This window comes from Nelumbo nucifera, chromosome 1, assembly GCF_055504915.1.
Source record: "Nelumbo nucifera cultivar China Antique chromosome 1, China Antique-T2T, whole genome shotgun sequence".
NCBI classification, from domain to species: Eukaryota; Viridiplantae; Streptophyta; class Magnoliopsida; order Proteales; family Nelumbonaceae; genus Nelumbo; species Nelumbo nucifera.
In genome coordinates, this window is record NC_142649.1 from 106,088,896 (window position 1) to 106,113,116 (window position 24,221).

Sequence of the window (24,221 nt, forward strand, 5' to 3'; positions counted from 1 at the left end):
AATAATGAAGGGATTACCCATTACCATGAATTGAAAAGCAATCGACTGTAATTGGAAGGGAATTGGGCAATGGGGGATTGATGTCTCTGATCATTTTGGGGCAGAGATGAACAAAACAGGTTTTGGCAGCTAGAGCCTAGTGAAGGTCTTTCTGACAAAGCTTGATTTGCAAGTTAAACTATTGGGCCCATCCATGATCCAACAACATAATGTCGATTTTGTTCAAGCAAACACTTTTCCATGTGGTTTCTGAGATTGTCGGGTTTGAGATGAAGTTACCATCAGTGCCATCCTCAGTCCGATAGAAGTTGCAGATACCACGTTTGGCTTCAGTATCCATTCGAACACCGTTTGAACTGCCTTTACATGTTTATATTGGGAATAGCTTTATTTCAAGAACGGGCTGAATCCCAATATACCATTTTCCGGACTATGTGTTTGAATCATGAGAGGACCTAACCTATATTTACCTACCTTGTTTGCTACAACATCAACATGGTTCATCCCATCATCCATGTGTTTTGTCTGATTCCATAAAGTATTATTGATAACTACACAAATAATTGGAGTGAAGCTCTTCTCTCCTATATATGCTGTAAAAGAAGTCATGTTAACTGTTTCTTTCCTTTTTCCCTATGTCATGGTTCTTTCCAAAATCGCTTGGCAATGTTGCAACCTGAGCTCTGGTGGGGAGATGGGAAGAATAGAAGATTAACAAATTAAGCTTACTTGTAAATTCGTGCCATACCCAAATTCTTTGTGGGCCAAAATTACAGTCAAAATACTTGTGACCAAAAGTTTGGTTGGTCAGGAACTCAGGATGGAGTCTCTTGGTTGGTCATGAAAGGCGCCACCTGGGCTGCAATGTGGGCAATGATATCATTATTTTGGATGGTCTATGGCCATGGCTCCCAAATTTAAGATGGTTTTAACTTTTAAGCACGTTGGTCCTTATTTGCCAACTGCTTGGTTCTAAGGTTTGCATGCACCAAGGTTTTGGGGGATGGGATACTCCCATTGTTATTGGATAAGTTTGTGTAACGGAAGAAATCCGTGTGGCGTCTAGGTTTGTGAGGTCAGGATAAATCTTTTGTGATATAAATGTCAAGTATAGGCCAATTGATGGTTTCATCAAGATCAATGATATTACATCATGACCTCATTGCACATGGTTATGATCAAGGCTCAAAATATCACTATGTATCGGCCCGTATCGATCAATATGTATCGTATTAGGGTCTTTCTAATATGTCCCTACAGGGAGTGTATCGGATCAGGTCATGGTTCAGATGATAATTGGGACTTAAACCGACCCTTCTGAATTGATTTTGAAAAAAAATATATAAATAAAATACTGAAAAAAATATCAATACAGGCCGATACGCAACTCTCATTGCACTTAAGTGCCAAAGGGGGATTATGTCGATGATGACTATGCTATGCAACCGTTGAGCTTTGAACATACCTGTATGCTAGGACACCGAATAGCTCGATCATAGAGGTGCTATTAGTCGTGACTCGTGACTTGTGCCCAGGAAGAAATTACTTGTGATTCTCTATCTCTTTTTCTTGTGATTAGGCAAGGAAAAGAAGCTCATATGGTTCGGATATAGGTTGACCCTAAATGGGACTTTGCAAGCTCCCCATATTCAACATTTCAACTTATTAGAATATTCAGCTCTTTTGCTATGGTTGATTTGGAAAATTAGAAACAACATGATTTTCAATTCAATCAACTCAAATCTTGTGTCTAGGAGCTGAATGCATCACCTAAGCCTTTGGGGAAAGAAAGCTCGTTGAGAGGAATTATTTAAATTTAAGTATAAAAGACGAAGGGATTATTATTATAAAACATAGTTGTCTGTCGGCATTCCCTGTCTATTGTTTCAGAGCAATTATCTAAATTGAGATTAAGTTTTGCTTTTTTATTGTGTATGTGTTTGTGAAGTAGTTGAAATGCCACTAAGCCATAAACGAGATCACATTACCTACAACCATGGTTACAAAACAATTCATTGACACTGATTGAAAAACAAACACACCGCCATTTAAAATAAATTCAATACAATCACATCAGTTGTTTTTTATTTCAAATAGTGGCATGTTGGCATTTCACTAGAGTAGGGGTGCAAAATGGGTCAGATCATGATCTGATCCGATCCAAGATTCGATTTTATTTGGTTGAATTCGGATCACTCCTGTTTAGATCTTTGGATCGGATTCAGATCACCCGCTATTTGATTTGAGAAGATCTGATCTGATACATTATATATTTATAAATATAAATATATATATATATATATATATATAATACATATATATGTTATTTATTTATAAATATATTTTTATAATTATGTTATATTATTTACTTTTTTATAAAAAACATGTATATATATGATGGAAAATAATTTGATGAAAATCATTAAAAAAATATTTGTATTTTATTTAAATTAGTATATTTTATTTTTCTTTTAATAATTTATTAATTTTTAAAGAAAACGGGTCGGATTGAATCAGATCCAATGATCTGACTTACTGATAGGATTCAAATTAAAATCAAATCTGATTGGATCTTCGGATCGGATCAGATCTAACATGAACAATGTCGGGTCAAATTTGAATATACCCTGATTCAAATCCGATCCAATTCGTTTGCATCCCTACACTAGAGGATCCCTGAGTTGTTGTACGACACTTCTCGTAGCTAATGTTTTCTCACCATAATACCTTGCCAGCACTTCAAATTATTGTCTCCTTAAAAGTCTCCACTCAAAGTCTCTCCCTTAGGTTGTGTTTAGTTTGTTGGAAGGTGGGATGGGCTGAGAAAGGAAAAATGGTGAAATTTTTTCACATTCTATTATTTAGTTGCAAAAGGGAAAATAGTGTGAAAATCAACCCTAGTAATATTATTAATTAATTAATTAAGTAATTAGTAATATTTTTATTATTCTATATTTTAATATTAATTAATTATTAATTAAGAATTAAGATTTCAAATTTTATTTTATTAAAATTTATTATGGATTAATTAATAATTTATTTTACATTATTTATTTATTAATTAATTATTATTAGTAATTAAAATTTTAATTTTTATTAGGTTAATAAAACATTTTAATATGTTTTATTATTATTATTATTATTATTATTATTATTACCTATGACTTAATTAATGTATTAATTATTAATAAATTAATAAATTATTTTTCACTAATTAGTTAATTTATTAATAACTATTTTATTGTTAATTATGTATTAATTAATAATTTATTTATGATTTTATTATTACTTATTAATTTGATATTAGTTTTTTAATTAATTATTAACATTAATTAATATTTAAATTGTATTAGTTAATATTTTATTTAACTATTAATTATGACTTAATGAAAATTTTGAATATTTTATTCTGAAAAATAATTAATTATTAAATTATGTTTAATTGATTAATATTTTTATTCATTAATTATTTGTAATTAAATTATGTTATTAACTAATTAATAATTTATTTATAGGCCATGGATATGATATTAGCTCTTAGAAATACTTCAATGAAGATGTTTAATTATTAAGTAATTAATAATTTATTTATACGTCATGATCTTATATTAATTCTTAGAAATACTACAATGAAGGTCTTTATTTTTGTTAAGCAAGTTTCTCCCTGCATTCCCACTAGTTTCCACCAAAATGGTGAGATTCTACATCCCAATTAGAATCCCAACTTTTTTTTCCATCCCATCTTATGACATTCCACAAACCAAACATGGAAAGGGAAGAATATTACATATTTTTCCTTACCACCTCACAAACCAAATGGAGCTAGGGGTGTAAATGGATCTAATTCGAATTGGATCAGGCAATATCCAAATTTGGATCCAATTAAAAAATTCGATATCCAAAGGATATCAAAAATTAATATTCAAATTTGAATCTGATTAAATATTCAAATATTCAATTCGAATTCGAATTTGATTAATTAATTTATTTTAGATAATTAATAAATATATAAAATAAATATTTTATTTATATAAAGTATATAAATTATTTATATAATTTAGTTATTATATATATATATAGATTATATAAAACATTTAAAAAATTTATATATTATATATAAGAGTTAAATAATCGATCGAATTCATATGTTTATCGAATCGAATAAGGTCATATCCGAATTCAAATCTGATTAGTTATTTGGTATGAATAGGATATCTGAATTCGACCAATTAGATATTCGAATTCGATTCGATTATGTTGAATCTCAAATTTGAAATCAGATTTTCGAATACCATTGACAGTCCTAAATGGAGCCATTGAGTCCTATATTTTCTCTTCTCCTCACTTCTATCCTACTAAAGTATTAACAAATATTCATCACCAACATATCTCAAGGTTTTTAAAACCGGATTGGAAAGGGAACCATTTTGGGGACTGGTTATTGGGGCGAATGGTCCGACCGTTAGGTTCGAACGAATAGCTTGTTCTGACTTAAAAAAATAAAAAAGGCAAAAAATTGTTGTCTGGGTCGATATTTTGATTGCCCGGGTTAGTGGGTTGTTGATCAAATCAATGGTTTTTTTTTGGTAAAAAGCAGTTTTAGGGTAAAATGAAACCGATTACCTAATCGGTTCTCGATTTTTTTTGGTCCGACTATCCGATCTGGTTCGGTTTTGAAAACATGGCATATCTATCATAGCTCATAAGGAATGATATCTAAAAACTGATAACCAATTTACCAATATGATAAAAGTAGTAAGACGTTTCTAAATCTTTTAATAGAAGTTATAGAAGGTTTTACATTCATTCAAATGTTTGTAGCAAATAAAAAAAAAGATTTAAGATCAAATTAAACATACAATTAACTAATAAATTATCATATAAATAAAATTCAATTAATATGATATATTAATTAATAAGTTAACTAAAAATTATAATATTATCAATTCAAGTTAAATAATAACTTTAACTAAAAAAATTATTTTACTATTGATTAAAAATAAAATTTCAATTAATATAATTTATTAATTAATTTTCATATTAATAAAAAGTGACACATTTATTATTATTATTATTATTATGAAAGTCTAAACATGGGCTACTCCTAAAAAAGTAGTATCTTCTATGTTCTATTTGAACATGAAAAGCTTAGACTCAGTGTGGGTAGAATGCTAATACAAATATGTTTATGGCAAAACATTGTATACAGTATCTTTAAACCTTATATTTGTACTGTATATATTTTTATTTGCACTCTTTCTAAATTGAGTGTAGATATAAATATGTAGATTGTAAAATCTCGTATTTTGTTATTAATTTTTATATATTTATACTGTATATATTTGTAATATATACTATTTCTTTTTTTATATATTCCGAAGGGCTACACGATAGAGCTAACCCATTCCCCAACACAGCAGGAAACCTTACCGGTCAGCTGGTTGGCACTTTGCATATTTATACTATTTTCAAACTAACCCTTGGGAACAACAAAAACATCAAAATAAGGTGCTAAACCATGTTTTTTAATTTGCATGGGACCCTTGGCTGTTTGTTTGTGGCCATTACTCTTTACCCTGTAGCTCATCATTTTGCAATTTTCTCTTTCCTTGTCAGAAGCTTATCGTCCAAGCATCCAATCCACTCCACTTCATGAAGCACCTTCATATTCTTATTCTAGAAAGGATACAGACAGAACAACCCAGAACATAGAAGGTCATTCACGGGCCAGCCCCGTGGGCCCTGCCCTCTGTCGAAGACCACAAGTTCAAAACCCATTCCACTGTCGTATATAGCTCTCCAAATATATAAATTAGAACGACTATGCCTATTCTCATTTGTCCAGTGACTGAGAGACCTAACGGTAGCTAGCTGACTCCCATTTGGTCCATGCGTATGCGTATTTTTCTAAGATCTAGTTTTTTCTTTGTAGAGATCAATAGTGAACTAATCAGTATTAATTACAATGTCTTCAGGAGATTATTTAATTTCAGTCGATAAAACATGTCCTTTCAGGTGGACAATACATTGAATAAACGAATCTTTATTGATTTAGGGGTTGTTCTTCGTGAATTGTTTTTCTTGTTTTCAGTTCTAAAAATAAATCAAAATCATCTAATTGTTTCTCACAACATGTTCTTTTAAAATTAAAAGAAAAAGCATTTTGTCATATTGACAGGGTATTATGTCATTGGGCTATAATCCCACCCTGGGCCAAAGCCCACGATTGAATAAAGTGACAATTGTCATGGAGCTTCAGCTTGCTCATCTTCATTCAATGAGAGAGAAAATTAGTAAAATCTGATGTTTTTTCACAAAATCAATGGATGCCTCCATTAGACTAGGAGCTGCTTTCTCAGCTCCTCAGATGAGATTGCAACCACTCAAAACATTGCAAACCCTCAAACCATGAGGCAATCTGATGGTGACGCTCATGGAGTCAGAAATCTATGAAAGCCAAAACCACCCTATACCTCATTATTATTTTATTTGTTATTTTTGTTCCTTCCATCATTATTTTCTTTGTCAAAAAAGAGAATAAACGAATCCAAGTAATTTTATTGCTCCATTGATTAATATTTGTTTTTTTGGTAATAGCTCCTTCATTAATTAATTTATTATATATATATATATATATATATTCACCTTTTTTTCTTCCTTATGTAAAGGAAAGTAAAGTAAAACAGGAAAATTGTACAAGGGCAGAGCAAAATGACAAGTTCCATTCCGTATACATAATTACATATACTATCTGCAACCGTGTATCTACATACGTATAGATTCAACCAACCCACCACATACGCCTTCCTAACTTCACACAAGCGTTGCGCACGCAGATGTTTTTGGGTCCCACATGGCTGGGAGCAGGTACTTCCGTCCGTTGACGCCGTGCGCATTGTAGCTAGCCCCCGTGGTCTTATCCACCAATACCTCACCTGGGTAACCCGGGTAAGCTCCCTTTCCGAAAATACCAGTACAAGCTGACACGGCCTCTAATGGCGCGCTCGGTGGCCCCTGAAAGAAACCGCTGTTGAATGGATTGGTCACCGTCCCTGCCAGCACCGTCGCCAGGTTAATAATCATGCCGTCGACCCCGACATCGCCGTTCGGAGGCACCAACGGCGGTGTCTGTGGACCGTAAATCGGTTGATGGAAGGGCCAGGAGCACTGGCCGGGGCATTGAGTCTCCGAGTTACCGACCCACACGTAGGCGAACTTACTCTTCTTTGTTCCCGCAGTTCCCAAAGCAGAACCGTGGGTGCCGCAACGGCTCATACAAAATCCATCTACAACAATATCTTTGGCCGTGAAGACCACGTTGATCGCGTTCTTGTGGTCTCCTTTGGCAGCCAAAGCAACGATGTGAGAGGTCTTGAGAGACTTCCCCAGAGAGCATTCCTCGTCCAGGATTTGCCTCCCTAAGATGAGTTTGCTAGAACCCACTTTGTACTTGTCAGTAATTCCCCACCACGACGAGACGGAGGGAGCAGCACGAAGCCGAGGGGCGTTCAGGGATTGAAAAAAGTCGACGAGTATGGAGCGCTGGACCGGGGAGAACTTACCGTACCAGATAATGTTCACCGTGAAATTGCCTTTCAGAAGAACGCCGTTGTGATACTTGAGAACCAGCGGCTGCTGTTGAACAAGAGCCAGCATCCTCGAGGTCGCGGTGGAGGGGTTTACGAAGGAGGAGAGCAGGAGAAGACAGCTCACAAGGACAAAGTTGTGAATGGGCGCCATTGGATATGGAACACAAAGGTATCGAGTCTATCGATTATGTCGACTGTCGAGAGGAAAGGTGATGATGCAGGGGGACTGTTTGTTAAGTTGGTGTGAGATATCAAGAGTCGAGAGAAATACGTATATTTATATCGCTGGCCGCTGGGAGAGGAAGGCAGGAAGGGGGAGGATGAGGAGGGACAACTGTAGAAGGGGTGGGTTTCGCGTCAGAAGAGCGCCACGTGTTTTTGACTGATTGGGTATCAAATTCTGTGGGAGCAGTGACAGGCTGTCAGGGTGTTCGGGTCCTAGTGACGTGGTGATCAAGGGAAGGCGCCTGCAAGGGGGTCCAAGAACGCGTGATTGGAGCTTGACTGCGTGTAATGATATTTTGTACAGAGACAATGTTATGTACGTCGTAGTCTCGTAGACACTGTAGTCAGTATACTCCCCCTTTTTTTGATTTGCTGCCAAGTGGCTTCTTCGGTAGGCTTTTGCATAGGCGTCATCGAAAGAAGAGCATTTTTTTAAATGAAAACAGCTGTTTGGTCATTACGATTCACGAGTGATAAAACCGTCTCTGTCTGATATTCACTCCGTTCTATGGTTTAGCATTTAGCACTAGCGGCATAGGTATTTGATAAACTTACAAATACCGATAAAGAATTATCAGCCTGAAGGTGCAGGTGCCAGCTAGCTTGGGATAGGAAATTAGGAACCTAGGGTTTAGTTAGGGAGGGCTTACTCTGTTCGATAGCCCATAAGATAAAGAATTAATAAACTGCCAAATTTTGTCTCAGATGATGATCTAATCCTAGAGTTTAGGCTCTTAAAACCTAATTTCAGTCTCGGAATATATGAGTGAATGCCAGACAAAGTAAGAGGCCCACAACTCAGATTAGTCTAGGTATTAATCGATCTCAACCATCTAATGCGAACTTTGTCCCTTCATCAACGAGATTATGTGATAAAGATGTCACCAGAGTTGGTGTTGACTGTTGAGTTGCACATATGGCGATCACCTTCTCGTACCAGTAACCCACGATGGACCAGTAATGGTTGCATATGGGAAGGCGAATGAGTGATGACATCAGTTGGGGTCCATAAGGTCCAAATTTCGATGATAGTGCATCAGTACTTTATCATTATTTTATTCTCTAATGGATAGAGAAATTTTATTAATTTATTTATTATCCAATTGAAAATTTAATACTTATTTTTTAAAAGGGGCCAAGTAATAGTGATTTCGGGATTCGAACTTAAGACTTAGCCACAACACCTATCTACGCTGTCTTTTCCTTTTTTTTTTTCTTTCTAATTCGGTTGATTGCGTTTTGTTTGGATGGAATTGGGGGGCCAAGGTGGTGTCGTCCTCAAAGGCTCAACCTCGAACTCAATCACTTTTCTTTCTATCAAGTTTGAAACCGAAACCGGAAAATTGGCCGGCGCAACTTGGTTGAGAAATAACTCAATAATTTACTAAATGAATTCTTATAATAAAACAAACACGGGAGTAGAAGGGTGGAGGGAGCTGGGAACGTTCCCAGCGGGGGGCGACGGGGTGAAAGGTTGGGTGAGGGTGTGAGTGTGTGACTAAAGTATGAATGAGTAGTGAGCAGCGTCGGCACCCCAAAAGACAAGTTGTGGTCAAAGAGGTAGGGAGAGAGGTACGAAGAAGGACCGGACCGGATCGGACGGGATCGGTAGCTAATTAGCTAGTAGCTACTACCAAAAGGCTGACATAAAGTCAATCATGTCCATGGTTTCCATCACCAGACACGTGTGGTTTCAAATTCGACGAGGAGAATAAGCTTCATCTCCAAAAGAGCAATTACGTAGTGCCGCGTGAGAGACCGGATCTTCTCTTCACACAGGGCGCCTCACACGCATATCGTATCATACATTGGGAACATCTCCTTACTTATATGTTATGCCCCCGTGTGAAGAGTAGATCCCGTTCCGCCGCATGGTGTATAATTAGTGGGATGGAAAAGCCTGAATGGAGTACATAAGTTTTGATGCGTGGACTTCCCTCGCCTGTGGTCCAACTTAAATACCCAATCACTTCACACGATTTCAATTTATCGTCTGTTTGGTTGTTAAGAAAAAGATGGGATGGGAATCATCTTTAAAGAATATTTCATTTTTCATGTGTTTGTTTTGAAAGAAAAGCTGGAATTGAGAGAGAAAGAGGTGGAATGCGGGTTCCCAAATATCGATACGTGGGGTTTAGACCTGTTCATGGGTCGGGTAGCCTGATGGCCCAGCCCGCACCCCGGTTGGGCTTGGTCATGTAATTAGGCCCACGAGCCTAACCTCAGGCCTAACACAGTAAGCCCGACCGTGTTTCAGGCCGGGCTTGGGATTTGTCAAAAATGCCCGGCCCGGCTCAATATTATATATTTTTATAAATAATATAATATGTATTTTAAATATTATATAAAATATATAAATAATATAATATTTATTAAAATATATATTTATAATTTAATATATACATTTTTATTATTTTCTTTATAATTTCTCTCTCTCTCTCTCTCTATTCAGTTGCTTCAGCAGTAGTAACAGTATGGGCTAAATTTCGGGTTCGGGCCCAGGCCCGGGCTTCGGGCTTTTTATGAGGGTCGGGCTCGGGCCCAAGTTGTAGGCCCGATGGTCGGGTTGGGCTCGGACCTTAGAAAAATTTGTTAATACAGAGTGAAAAGCCCAGTCCGATCCATGAACAGGTCTAGTGGGGTTGCACCAAAATGGTGAGACCCCGGTGGGAAAAGAAAATTTGGCCATTTGTGAAAAAATATTATCGAGAGCACTTTGAAGATAGTCGTGTTCTTCCTACACATCGTCCAACAGTATCTCTCCGACGCCATCTCCAACGATTTCTTTCAAAGGTTGGCTTAAATCTGGCATCCCTTTGAGATTTTCGTTCTTTTTTGTATTGTTTTTGTCTTCGTTCATTTTATGAGTTCCCCCTTCGTCTCATCGTTGTCTTCTTTCATTGAGCGAGTTCCCCCTTCAGATCCCAGCACCATATTTGGCATCTCCGGTGCCATCTCACCATCGTTCCAGATCTCAGCACCAAATCTCTCATTTTAACGTTGGAACTCATCATATATGATATTTTTTGTAGTTGGGAACTCTCTGGTGTTATGTTGGGAAACAGATCTTCCGTTTTTTTGTTGTTGGGAACTAGATCTTCCAGTTTGATGTTTGATGTTTATTATTGCTCTGTTTCAAGTCATCTCAGGTTTTTCCTTTTTTTTTGAGCTACTGAAGGTTACAACAGTTAATTTTTTTTTTCTATTGACTCTTACTCTGTTAATGATGTTTATTATTGCTCTGTTTCTTATTTTTCTATTAAACACTAATACGTATTTTGCTGATTCTTTTCCTTATTGTATTTGTTTGACCCAATTTTTACAATATTCTTTGTTTAGGCATAATTTCTTCTACCATATTAATTTTCTGGTTTTTCTAGTTTTCTTTGTGGAACTGTAAGATAGTTTTTAATTGTTACAGGCATCTTGAGATATTAATTTTCTGGTTTTTAGCTGTAGTATTTTGATAAGAATGATAGGTTAAGGTGCCAATAATTCGAAATGAAACCGAGAAGAGCAGGAAATATGTATACTTTCTTCTCTAGAAACCAAGATTTTGGTTTCTTCAACATCACATGTTTCATTGTTCAAATACTATTGTGCCACGTCGTCCTCAAAACAAGTATTGTAAGAATACATGGATTTGTCAAATTGGGATAGATCCAACAATCTTGTAAAATTTTCTCATCAATCAAACATTGGAAAACAAATTTAGCAGGATTACTGGTCTCAGCAACCAAACACAGGTGAAAGAATTGAGAAAAAAAATTTTCTCTTCCCATCACATCCTTTCTCATCCCATCCCATCCCATCCCATCCTTTCTCAGGATCCATTTGGTTGGGTGGAATTAGAATCCTATACTTATATTTAGTGGAATGACATTCATTCATTAGTTTATATGATTATGAGGGAATTTGCATTCCCTTTCCTCATTTAAGAATAAAAATCCATTCCAGTTGATTCTAATTCTGATTCTTATCTGAACCAAACAGCCAAAAAGAATGTATCATTTCTGATTCCAATTTTAAGAGAACTCTATTCCAATTTTAACTACAAACCAAACTGACCTTTACTTTTTTTTAATCTATAAATCACTCCCAATCAGATAAAAAAATTAGAGAGAAAATCAAGCAAATCACATGCATTTAGGTGGTTGGCATGGTTATATAAGTAGCCAGCCAATAACTCAATAGTAAAGATATTCTTTTTTTCTTTCTCATTATTTTTGGTAAAAAATGTAAAGAGATTAGGTTCACGTGCTACAACTACGAATTGACGTCGATTTTTAACATCTGAAAAGGAATTGCATCGAACAAAATGTGAGCAATTATTAATTGTGTGCACGAGACAACATGGTTTCAAGACCCAATCGGACCGGATGGTCGGACCAGAAAAACCGAGAATGATTAGGTGATCGGTTCTGTTTTACCGTTTCCGGTTTTCCCCAAAACCAGATATTTACAAAAAATGTTAATTTGGTCAATAAACCACTGATTTGAATAGTTAAACCGTTCCAAACATTCAACGGTTTTGACCATTTTTTTTTTTATTATTTTTTGTCAGAATGGACTAATCGTTCGACTCAGGAACCAGACCCCTGACCGATTCATTCTCCTAGACAATCTACAATCTGCAATCACATACATAGCTCATTGACTGAATTGAGTCCCAACTGTCTAAAAGCGACTCATGGCTTTACCCATCAAGATAATACCTTCGATTTGAGTTTATTCACAAAGAGCTTGAATGTGGGACTAGGATGGAAAACAATGCGTAGAAGAACGACTGAGAAGCAATCCATATAACAGAAGATTTCTATGCAATCCGAATGGGGTCTCCATGACTACAACTACAACCAGAGGGTGTTTGATATTATGTCCGTTTATGCAGTGATGTTAGACTTAAAATTTTCGTGAAGACTCAAGATTTTGTCTTAAGTGAAAAAGGTGATTATGCTTTTTTGATTTGTATTATTGTGATTGCTACAGAACTTTTGATTTAAAGTGCAATACCTATTCAGCGTATAATACTTGTACCGAACACCATGCCCAATTGCGGTAAAGCATTGAAACTAAACGGTAGATAAACGTTACAATATGTACCAAACACTTAGAAAAAAATTATTTGAAGGCTATTTCATTTATGTCTATCACGAGGCCAAGCCGCTGAACTGAAGGGCTCCAATGTGTCTCTAACTCTCTACTCCTTAGTTTGATTGAACACAATAATTGGGATATACAAGACATTAATTGAGGCCGATCAATTAATTTGAAATTGTAGAAAGAAAGGTATGCGATTCATATAAGTAAAGTATGGCTGCAATCGAATCCAACTCTAATTGAATAGTTTGGGTTCCAATTCGAATCCAATTTGAATCTAGTTGAATTTTAATGTATATGAAAATAAAATTTATAATATGTTTTTATATTTTATATATAATATAAGAATATATTATATATTATAAAAAATATATCATGTATATTTATAAAATACAAACACATATTCATTTTTGAGCTTTTGATTTGAATTCAAAGTCATCAAATATTTAGTCGAATTAAACTTAAATTAGGAAATAGAGTTTGAATCAAACTCGAAGTTGAACTTGAATCTAACAATATTTTATTCAAACCGAATCAAGACATATAAAAGTTGGGCTCTGCTTGACTCGATTGCAGTACCCTAAGATAAAATCACTCCACAAGACAAATGAAATCTAATTAAAGGAAACACCATCTTTGTTTAGTTTAAACAAAAGGATGAAGAGTGAGCATATAAGAATATATGGAATGGAAGCTTCCCTTTATTAAAATTTCCTCCCAATCCTCCCTTTCCCTTTCAAATTTCAACCGGTGAAGCAAGATAAAGAAAGAAACACAAAAGGGATCGTGAGAACGGTTTCTGACCTTTGTGGGTAGGTACGTATATAGGAAATTTGAATTTTGAATCCATCAAATGATGATGGTAAATGGTACTGGTACTGGAGAAGGGCAAACCACCTTTTCTGGTCCATCCTACATCCTACTATTGGCTAGCTACTTGCATCAATAATCAATAATACGAATGAAGAAAAGGTGTAGGTGGGTAGGGTTTGATATGGGAAAGGGAGCTCTCTGTGCTCCACTGTTGCAAAGCTGCCACGGTGCCACCAACAGCGACTCCTCAAGCATTGTGATCACGTTATATTCCATCTTCGACTTTTGCTCCCAGGAAAAAGGTGAAGTTCATGCATCTTGTAATAGTAGTACAACTGTACAATGCCAATGTATCGCAGAAGAAGACAATGTCTTCTTTCCCACGTGACGGCCGCGTCTCTTTTGTCCTCGAAACGTTTTTCACGGAACGTCAAGCTTAACAACAATATTTTCATTTAATAGGCCATACGCCAAATTCACATCTATGGATTCCCGAATCCATCGAAACTCCACGTCTCTTTCTTCACTTCACTACCATTAGCAGATACATCTCTCTGTCTATATAATTTCTGGCGGAGATCCGTGTGATGCACGGATTTTGTAGTAAAAGGATTGAATTGAGGTAAAATTTGGGTGATCTTTTGTATAGGTTGGACTTGAGTTTTCAAACATCAAGTTGAGTTTGGGCCAAAACATTTCAAGCCTAATTTAAACTTAGGTTGGGTTTGGGTTGAAGCCTTTAGTAGCCCAAGCCTAAGTTGATCTAATATAAGCACGTCCAACATTTTATCATATACATATCTACATATTATCAATTTATTCTACTTGAAAACTGGGCTACAAAGCTCAATATGTTGAAACCCACGATGTTGGGTTAAGCTCGAGTTGGGTCTGAGTTGGTAACTCGGGCTAAAACCTAAGCCTGAGGTTTGAAAGTTAGAATTGGGGTTGAATTGACCTTCCATCCAACCCAACCCACCCAAGTTGCACGCCAGTGGCATTGTGACATTCCTAATTGTATTAGTTTTTATTTTTTATTAAATTATTTTAACTTTTATTTAGTAAAATTTTATTATTTTTAAATGGATTAGTGGATTTTAAATTAATAATGTATAGGGCTTTTAAACGTCTCAAGCCAGATAAGTATCCTGGTGGAATGACACTAGTAGGAATGAAATAGTGTCTAACGTGGAAAGAGTGGATTGTTAGAGAACATAATTGGGAGGCAAGTAGGGCTATCAATGGGTCAGGTCCGACTTGACGAACTCGATGGGCCCGAATCGATTGTGCAAGTTCTGGTTCCAGGAACTTGAACTGACGGGTCGGGTTCCAGGTCCTAATATAGGTCCCGATTATTATCAGTTTGGAGTCGGTTCCACCTAGTCCTTAACTGATTCAGACCCGACTTGCTATATATACATATTAATGTATATATTAATTAAATAAACTGTATATAGAATATTTAATATATATTAAACATAAATATTTATTTTAAATTTATTATAATTGGGTCTATCGTGCAGACCCGATTGTCTCGAGAACTGATCAATTCGATTCTGGGTCCAAAAATTACAGACCTATCGAGTCCGGGTCCTCAACATTTCATGTTGGGCTGGTTTTGGTTCCAGCTGGTTCTAGCCGGTTACAGCCCTAGAGGTGATACAGAATTTTAATAAGAAAAATATTAATAAAAGATATTTTCAATAATTTTTAAAATTCTGAAAATAAAAAATGTTAATTACTGAAAATAACTAAAAAATATTAAAATACTGAAAATAACTAATTAATGTTTTCAGTCGTTTTCTTGGTAACAATGCTTTCAGTAATTAATATTATATAACTATATCATTGAACATATGAATTATTGAAAATAATATTTAATAACTAATAATATTAAAAAAATAACTAAAAAGAACTAAATAACTAAAATTATTAATTACGTACCAAAAATATTTTTAATTAATAGAAATATTAATAACCAAAAATATTAATTACTATACTAAAACTACAGAGCGGAGCACTGTGCATTAACAAAAGATTTACTTGATAAAACCACCCTTCAAAATAAGTTTGCTTAATCTAGCGCTCCAATTGTGCCAAAAACAAAGCAGAACTACTACTTGACCAGTGACTGAGAGCTTGCTTGATCTACGGTCGTTGTGATTGGAACGGAAGAACTGTGGGTAGAATTCATTGCGTAGTGGAAAGGAGGGAGGAGATGTATGGAAGAAAAGATGGAGAAAAGTTGTTTTGGTATGTTTTAAAACCATTATGACCCTTTCGATTTAGTTTCCTAATAGGTTACATTAGTACCTTTCTTGCCACATGGCCTATTGTGACCTATTGGGAGGCTTGGGTAGGAGAAGGGAAGGAGAGAAAGAAAGAGAGAGAGAGAGAGAGAGAGAGAGAGAGAGTTGTGTGTGTGTGAATGAGAGCTGGAAAAAGGGATAAGCGAGAAATGAGAGAGGTTTAAGGAGAGTAGAGAGAAGGGGGAATGGGAGAAGGAGAGGTCTGCTGACATGACACCTAATTGCTTTATAATATAGTACTAGCGGGGATCCATGCGATGCATGAGATTTATTAAGAGAAAGCTAAATAAACGAAAGGGTCATATAATAAAATACCCTTTATATTTTTATGGATTTAGTAAAATCTACCATATGGTTACCATTTTACTAAAACACTACTTATAATTTGCAATGGATTTAATCAATCTTCCATTAGATGATAGTGGAAAATGACAATATTGACCCTAATGTTCATTTAAATAAATTTAATCAAAATAAAATAAAAAATACCATTTTTGCCCTTAATAAGACACAAGCAACCACTCTATTGGCTATATTTTGTCAATTTTGTTTTTTTTTTACAAAAAAAAATTAAGGGTATTTTTGGAATAAAAAATTATGGACCTAACGACAAACAAACACTTCTTAATGAAGGGTTGATTAAGTAAATAAGTTGTAAAATATATGGGATGTTTTAGTTAAATGAAAACTGTAAGGTAGGTTTAAGTAAATATGTAAAACTATAAGGTATGTAGGAATGGCAACGGGGTGGGGATCATATTCCCTATCCCTAACCCCGATTCTAAAATTAACCCGATCCCCGATCCCCGACAGGGATGGGTTTCCCGTGGGGACCCGAATCCCCAAAATGTTTTTAGATAATAGTTTTTTAATATATATATTATCAGGGTCAGGGCGGGGCTGGGACCTCAATCCCCATCCCTGACCCCGACCTCGACTGGATTCCTATTAATCCCCGTCCTCACCCCGCCAAAACAATCCCCATCCCCAACCCCATCGGGTAGGGGAAGTCAGGTCCCCGTCAGGGATGGGGAAAATTGTCATCCCTAAAAGTGTGTTCTAATAATTGACCCAAATAGAAACACATAGAAATATACAATTGTTTTATATTTTCAACTTTTTAAATCATTAATAATTATTTGTATTTTATATACTAATTTTAATAAATTTTTATAATACAAAAATAACAATAATTAATTTTAGTTAGGTTTATTTATCAAACTGATGAAACTGACCAACCTGATTAACTCAACCCGAGTTGGTCGATTTTCTAGTATTTTAGGTTGGATTTGGTTCAAAAATTTTCCAATTCGACCAAGTTGGATCAGTTTCACTTTGGCCATTTGTAAACTGACCAAAATCGAATAACCTAACCATGAATATATATTAATATTTTATATTTTAAATATAATTTTTAATATGGAAAAGTGGGAATTTTCCCATATTTCTTAGTTTAAAATGTTTTATAACATAAATCAAATTTTTAAATTTATTTATTTTAATAATTGCACTATAATTTTTAAAATTTCATTAAAAATCTAAGTGTAAATCTTTTGAACAGACTGACCAAACCGATACAACTTGAGTGGGTCGATTCTCACAAAAGGTTAGTTGGCTTTAGTTAACCAACTCCTTAACTTGACCAGGTCAATTTGGTTGGCCAAATAACCTACAACTAAGCTGAACCAACTCATGAACACTCATTATTTCAGCTAAATTAATAGTCTTATCTCTCATAAATAACAATAGTTTAATCTCCAATAATTGTTGAAAATTTATAGCAAAAATACACAATTGTTGAAAATATATTGATAATAAAAAATATAATAATTACAAAAATTAAAACAATACAATAAGTACTAAAAATATAATAACTTATTCAATAAATAGTAAAATCTCAAATAATAGTTTAATCTCTAATAAATATTAATCAATAACTTATAACAAAAATAGAATGAATACAATACGTACAATAAATTAAATTTAAAAATTTAATAATCGTAATTTAATCTCCAATAATTATTGAAAATTTTCTATTAAATAATAAAACAAAATAAATTTATACATAATCATTGAAAATACATATATCACAAAAGATAATAAATATTAATTTTAGTATAAATAATTATGTAATAAATTCAGATTAGGAGTTTAAAATTATTATTAATAAATATTAACTTTTTTGAAAGTTATTTTTCAAAATATTTCTTGGTATAAGTGAAATTAATTATTTACAATATTATGTAAAAATATTAAATTATTATTAATTTCAATATTATGTTATAATTATTTTTCTACTTTTTAGATTTTTTAAAATTTATTACATAAATTTTTATTTTAATTATTTAAAACCTAGTTATGTTAAGTATTTTATTATTTAAAATATTTATTTATTTAAATACTTAAATAATATGTAAAATATTAAATATTTATTGAATTTAATTATCTATAAAATCTTAATTTATACTATTATTACATAATTTCATTATTAATTTTGTAATATATTAAATTATTATTAATTTAAATATTATGTTATAATTATTTTTCTACTTTGAAGATTTTTTTTTAAATTTATTACATAATTTCATTATTTTAAGTATTTAAAATATAGTTATGATAAACATTTATTTATTTAAATTGATAATCCAGAAAAAAATTAAATTAGTTAAATTGATAATCTAAAAAAATATAATTTAAATTGTTAGTATATAATTTCGTGATATATTTTGTAAAAATATAAAATTATTTTTATTTTTTTAATAAATATTTTAAAATTATTATGTAATTTTGTTAGAATATTTAAATAATTCTTAAATTTTTAATCCAAACTTTCTTTAGATAGATATAGATAAAAAGTAGGGAAGAGGATAAATAGGAATTAGAGATAATTTAGGAGAGAAACTATCTAGTAAATTAGAGATAATTTTGGAGAAAGTGGGGGAGGTAGTTTAGGAGTAATTTTAGGAGAAGAGATTATTGATGTTATTGGAAAAGTGCATCTCATTGGTTGTTTAAAAAATGACATGGGATGAAAAAACAAGAAATTCAAAAAAAGGAGAAAATTTCTTGACTGCTTTGTTTTAATATATATATAGAAAATGTGTACAAGTAAAGAATAAAGATATAAGTTTTTTTTTTTTTTTTTTTTTTTTTTTTGTAATAAGTAAAGATTTGGAATGGCAATGGGGTGGGTTTGGGGTGGGGATCATATTCTGTGCTCCTAACCCTAATTTTGAAATTAATCCCCATCCCTGATCCCGATCCCTACCAGGGATGCAAGGATTACAGTCATCCTCCACCCCCGATCCCCAATGGAGATAGGTTTTTCATGGGACTTGAATCCCCAAAATTTATTAATTAAAAGTAATTTTTAAATATAACTTTACTTAAAATAAAAGAAAATTTTGAAATATAAATAATATTTAAAATATATTTTGATATAAATAATATCATATATATAAAATAATATATATTTAATATATATAATTGGAGTCAGGGTGGGGTGGGGATCTCTATTAATCCCCGACCCCAACCCTAGTCAGGGATCCCTATTAATCCCAGTCCCCGTCCCCATCCCGCCAAAGCAATCCCATCCCATCGTGTTAGGGAGGTCGGGTAATTGGCTAGGATGGGAAAAATTGTCATCCCTAGTAAATATGTAATTTAATCTTAAATAATCAAATTTAGGTCCTGTTTGGTTTGCGGGAATAGGGGTTTGGAATCGAAATCGGAATTGGCTATTCCAATTCCAACTGTTTGGTTGGGCGGTATCAGAATCCCATTCCCATTCCTACTGGAATGGCATTCCCCCTTTTGAGGGAATGACCATTCCCTGCCCCTCCCTTGAGAATAAAATCCCATTCCTGCTGATTTTAATTCACATTCTCATTCCTATTTGAACCAAACAGATTGTGGTAATGGACCATTTCGATTTCAATTCGAATTCCAACTATAGATCAAACAGACCCTTAATTTTTATAATTTAAAGTATAATCAAGTTAAAGATCTCGTTTATATAGTATGGATAAATACACATGACATGATTGATAAATTTCAAATATGTGGTGATACGATTTTCATTCAAATCTCAACAGATGTAGCGATTGACAACACTGACAACAATGTAAAATCCAATAATGCACTAGAGGAGCATTCTGCCATCAGTTTTAATTTGATTTGTGATTTAAGAACTCATTTTACCCTTGTCCTTTCTATTTCTATAAATGTCACATTTTTTATGTCATTGCATCCAATAAGAATAAGTAATTAGGTTTCAGTTTGGGAAGAATGCTTGAACGCAAAACCTTGCATACAATATTTATTCTTCCCAAATAGCTAGAGCCTAAGAGCCTAAGTTATGTTTGTTTTGAAGGAAAAAGTAGAGAAAAAAAAAGGAAAATTAGAGAAACCTTTATAAATCTTATATAAATTTCCCAATTTTTTCTTTCTTTTTCCTATTTTTTCCTTCAAACCAAACATAAGGATTGGCAATTCTTTGGGTTCGATTGACTCGGGTGACAATTCAAGAAAAATCCACCGACGAACAACCCACATCCATTCACCTCATATGCGCATCTTATTATGTATATACATAGGTCCAACCCGACCCACTTAAACGTGTTTAAATTTGCTTAATTAAGGTGATCAATAGATAACCTGACCTCTGCATAACCCAATAACTCACTTAATCCACCCAGTCGGCCGACTCCACCCACCTCAACCCCGGTAGGTTATATGAATGAGTTTGGGTAGGTTATGACCACTCATGAGTGCGTTGGGTCATAAATTACCATTTCCAATAATCCATGCCAATTGCCAAACGGATAGAACTCTACATGAGTATGTAAGTAATAGATGTCTATTACTTGCATTAACCATCTATAAGGGTCCATTTGGTTTGGAATTAAAATTGGAATCGAAATTCTTTGCAATCAGAATGATCTATTCTCATATTTTGTTTGGTTCACACAAGAATTGAAATGGAAATTGAATTCAGCAGGAATGAGATTTCATTCCCAAGGAAATGGGTAAATGGGGAAATGCCATTCCACTAAGAATGGGAATGAGATTTTGGTACCACCAAACTAAACAGTTACAATCAAAATAGCTCCAAACCCCTATTACCGCGAAACAAATGAGACCTATGGCTTGCATTAATTGGACATCTAAAAAAATAGATGCCTACTTAATGCAAGTCTTATAGATTGGTTAATTTATTTGGGATAGGGTGCCAATAATATTCTAAAATCTGATTTTGAATTCGAGATTTTACATAATTGAATCAAATTCGGATAATTTGAATATCTAATCGGTCAAATTCAGATATGGCCTTATTCGATTAGATAAATATTCGAATTCGACCAATTATTTAATTCTTATGTATAATATATAAAATATTTAAATGTCTTATATAATTTATATATATAATAATTAAATTATATAAATAATTTATATATTTATGTACTTTATATAATAAAATATTTATTTTATATATTTATTAATTACCTAAAATAATTAATTTGTCGAATTCAAATTGAATTGTATATTCGAATATTTAATTGGATTCGAATTCGAATATTAATTTTCAATATCCGTCGGATATCAAATTGAATTTGGATATCGAATTTTCTAATCAGATTCAAATTCAGGTATTGCTTGATCCAATTCAAATTTGATTCGTCTACACCCCTAATTTGGGATCCTTGTATTGGTAAAAGACGAGTTGCATATGCTCATTATGGAATATAGAATCAGAAAATCACTGGAATTTTTTAGTATAAAGTTTGTCATATGGGTCATTGTGTGAATGCCATCTAATTTGTTGAATACAATGTTTTCAAAATCAGACCGGACTAGACAGTTTGACTGAAAAAACTAGGAAACAATGACCGGTTCCATTTTACCTCAAAACCACTTTTTGGCAAAAAACAGTTGATTTGGTTAGTGAACTGTAGACGGGAACAATGGTTTTGGCCATTTTTTTTGTCAGAATGGGCCGCCCATTTAGATTGGATGGTCAGACTGTTCAACCTGGAACCGGTCTCTAGAACGGTTCCTTGTCCGGTCCAATTTTAAAAACTTTGGTTGAATATTCTTCCTACTCAAACCACTTCACTTTAGCCATTTTGGGCTGATTTCAAGAAGCTCCAAATGAAGCTTCCCGCGTCTTCCGTGTTTTAATCTTGCGCGGAAAAACTCGAAATGACACACGGAAAGATGTGTGTCTGCCAAACGGTCTTTGGACTGCCCAGATCTTATGTCAAAAGCTCAATGCGTCTATTGACTGTCAGAGCTACGAGAAGATCTTCTCAAAAAGACGCCAAACGGGCCCTTACGTACCTACCCATGTTCTTTTATTTCCCATTCAAACAAGACAATGGCCATTTTAACCATAAAAATTCATTATTACAAGGGGTATTTTTGTCCTATTCAAGTGTTGGCAACTTTCCCTCATGGTGGAAAAATTATTTACCCATCTAGAAAATGAGTATCATTTGCCTGAATAAATAATACCCAAAAAAATAAATTTTTTCATCAATCTAAAAAAAACATAAAATTTTTTATCAACGAGAATCAAAATCCCATTAACCAACTTTCCCCCACTCAGAAATACAGAAAAAGAACGCCCCCTCGGTCTCTCACATACAAAAGACAAAGCGAGTTCGAGTGTTTGACCCTACTACAATATTTATGATGGTTTCATGTGGGGTAGGGTTCAAATTCAAATTGCCTTTTGATGGAGCTGGTTCATTCACCTGTGTGAACCAGAAAGCTGCAGTATGAAGGTTGGATTTTGGGGCATGGTTTTCAAACTTGACTTGGACGTTGAAATGGAAGTAGATGGAAGTGGGGCCGGAAAGATTCAAAGCCAATCGAACCAATTGAAGCTGTACGTACGTGAAGGGGCTGGAGCTGGAGCCATGCATTTGTTTAGAAAATTAGAGAGTTGTCTTATCCAACCACGCCCAGCTGGCTTCCAAAATTCTTAGCATGTAATTAAATGCTTTGCAAATCCTTGTGGATAAGAATTTAAGTTTAGATGAAGAGATATCAATAATTGAGTACAAGGTCCAAGTGGTCCTCAGCTCCATTTTGGACTGGGCCTTATCTTACTCGTGGGTCTACAAACTGAAGAAGCAGTACTCAAAAAGGTTCTTTTCATGATGGGGCAGGGCAACTGGGCAAGCCGACTTCGCCTCTTGAATCTAGTGGGCTACGATTATTATGTTGTTAGCCAGTATAACTGCTAGTCAATTCTCACACCAAATAAAGATGTCCTAACGTGAAAGAAACCTTTTTTTTTTTTTTTTATTATAGTGGCAGTAAGAGAGAGAACAAAAACGATATCGAGGGAGGGAGAGAGAATGACTACGTTTTCTTCTTTCTTTCTTTCTTAATCTAATAATATATATACTAAAAGGCGTTGAACCATTGACCTAGAAAATGATGGCAAATTCGATTTTTAAAACCTTGGTATCCATTTATCTCAATTCAAGTCCGAATCTTAATCATCCAAATTTGACCTATTTATAATTAAATCAAATATGATCCACCTCACTCTATATATTCAATTTGGTCCACATTGGTTGATATTTAAATAATTATCCATTAATTTAGTATGTATTTACCGGTAAGGTTGGTTTGGATTATTGATGTAATTTTACTATGTTCAAGTCTCATAAAAGTGATTTCTATATCATTTCAATCATGTTATTTAATACTTGTGTTGATTTTGGTGTAGATCATAAAAGTTAAATCTAAATACCGTATATAATTGCTCACATGCATATCATGTATTGTTACAAGTACAATTAGTACTAATTCAAAATATTTTGCTGATAAATGTGTAATTAAACACACACACTTATATATATATATATATATATATATATATTATAAATACAAATATGTAGGTTTTGCATTCTATATATTTGTGATGTAGCTTGAGCCCTTGAAGAATAACTAGAAGAAAGACTTTCAAAGGAAGTGGAGCCAGTTTCATACTTCTCACCCTAGATAGCATCAAAATGGATACACGTTGAACTTCAACTTTCCGGTCTCTAACAACGAAGCCGAGTACGAAGCCTTCATCGTCGGACTACAACTCACGAAGGACCTCAGCTCGCAGTACATTGAGGTCTTCAGCGACTCCCAACTGGTGATGAACCAAGTCAACGATGAGTAC

At 33.9% G+C, this 24,221-nt stretch overlaps 1 pseudogene across 1 annotated transcript; it reads right to left on the reverse strand.

Annotated features, from left to right (window-relative positions):
* Positions 1 to 6,578: 6,578 nt before the first annotated feature.
* LOC104608667 (protein EXORDIUM-like 2 pseudogene) lies at positions 6,579 to 7,854 on the reverse strand (annotated as a pseudogene). Its single transcript, XR_016078490.1, has one exon. The product of XR_016078490.1 is annotated as a protein EXORDIUM-like 2 pseudogene (transcript).
* Between the last annotated feature and the right edge of the window lie 16,367 nt (positions 7,855 to 24,221).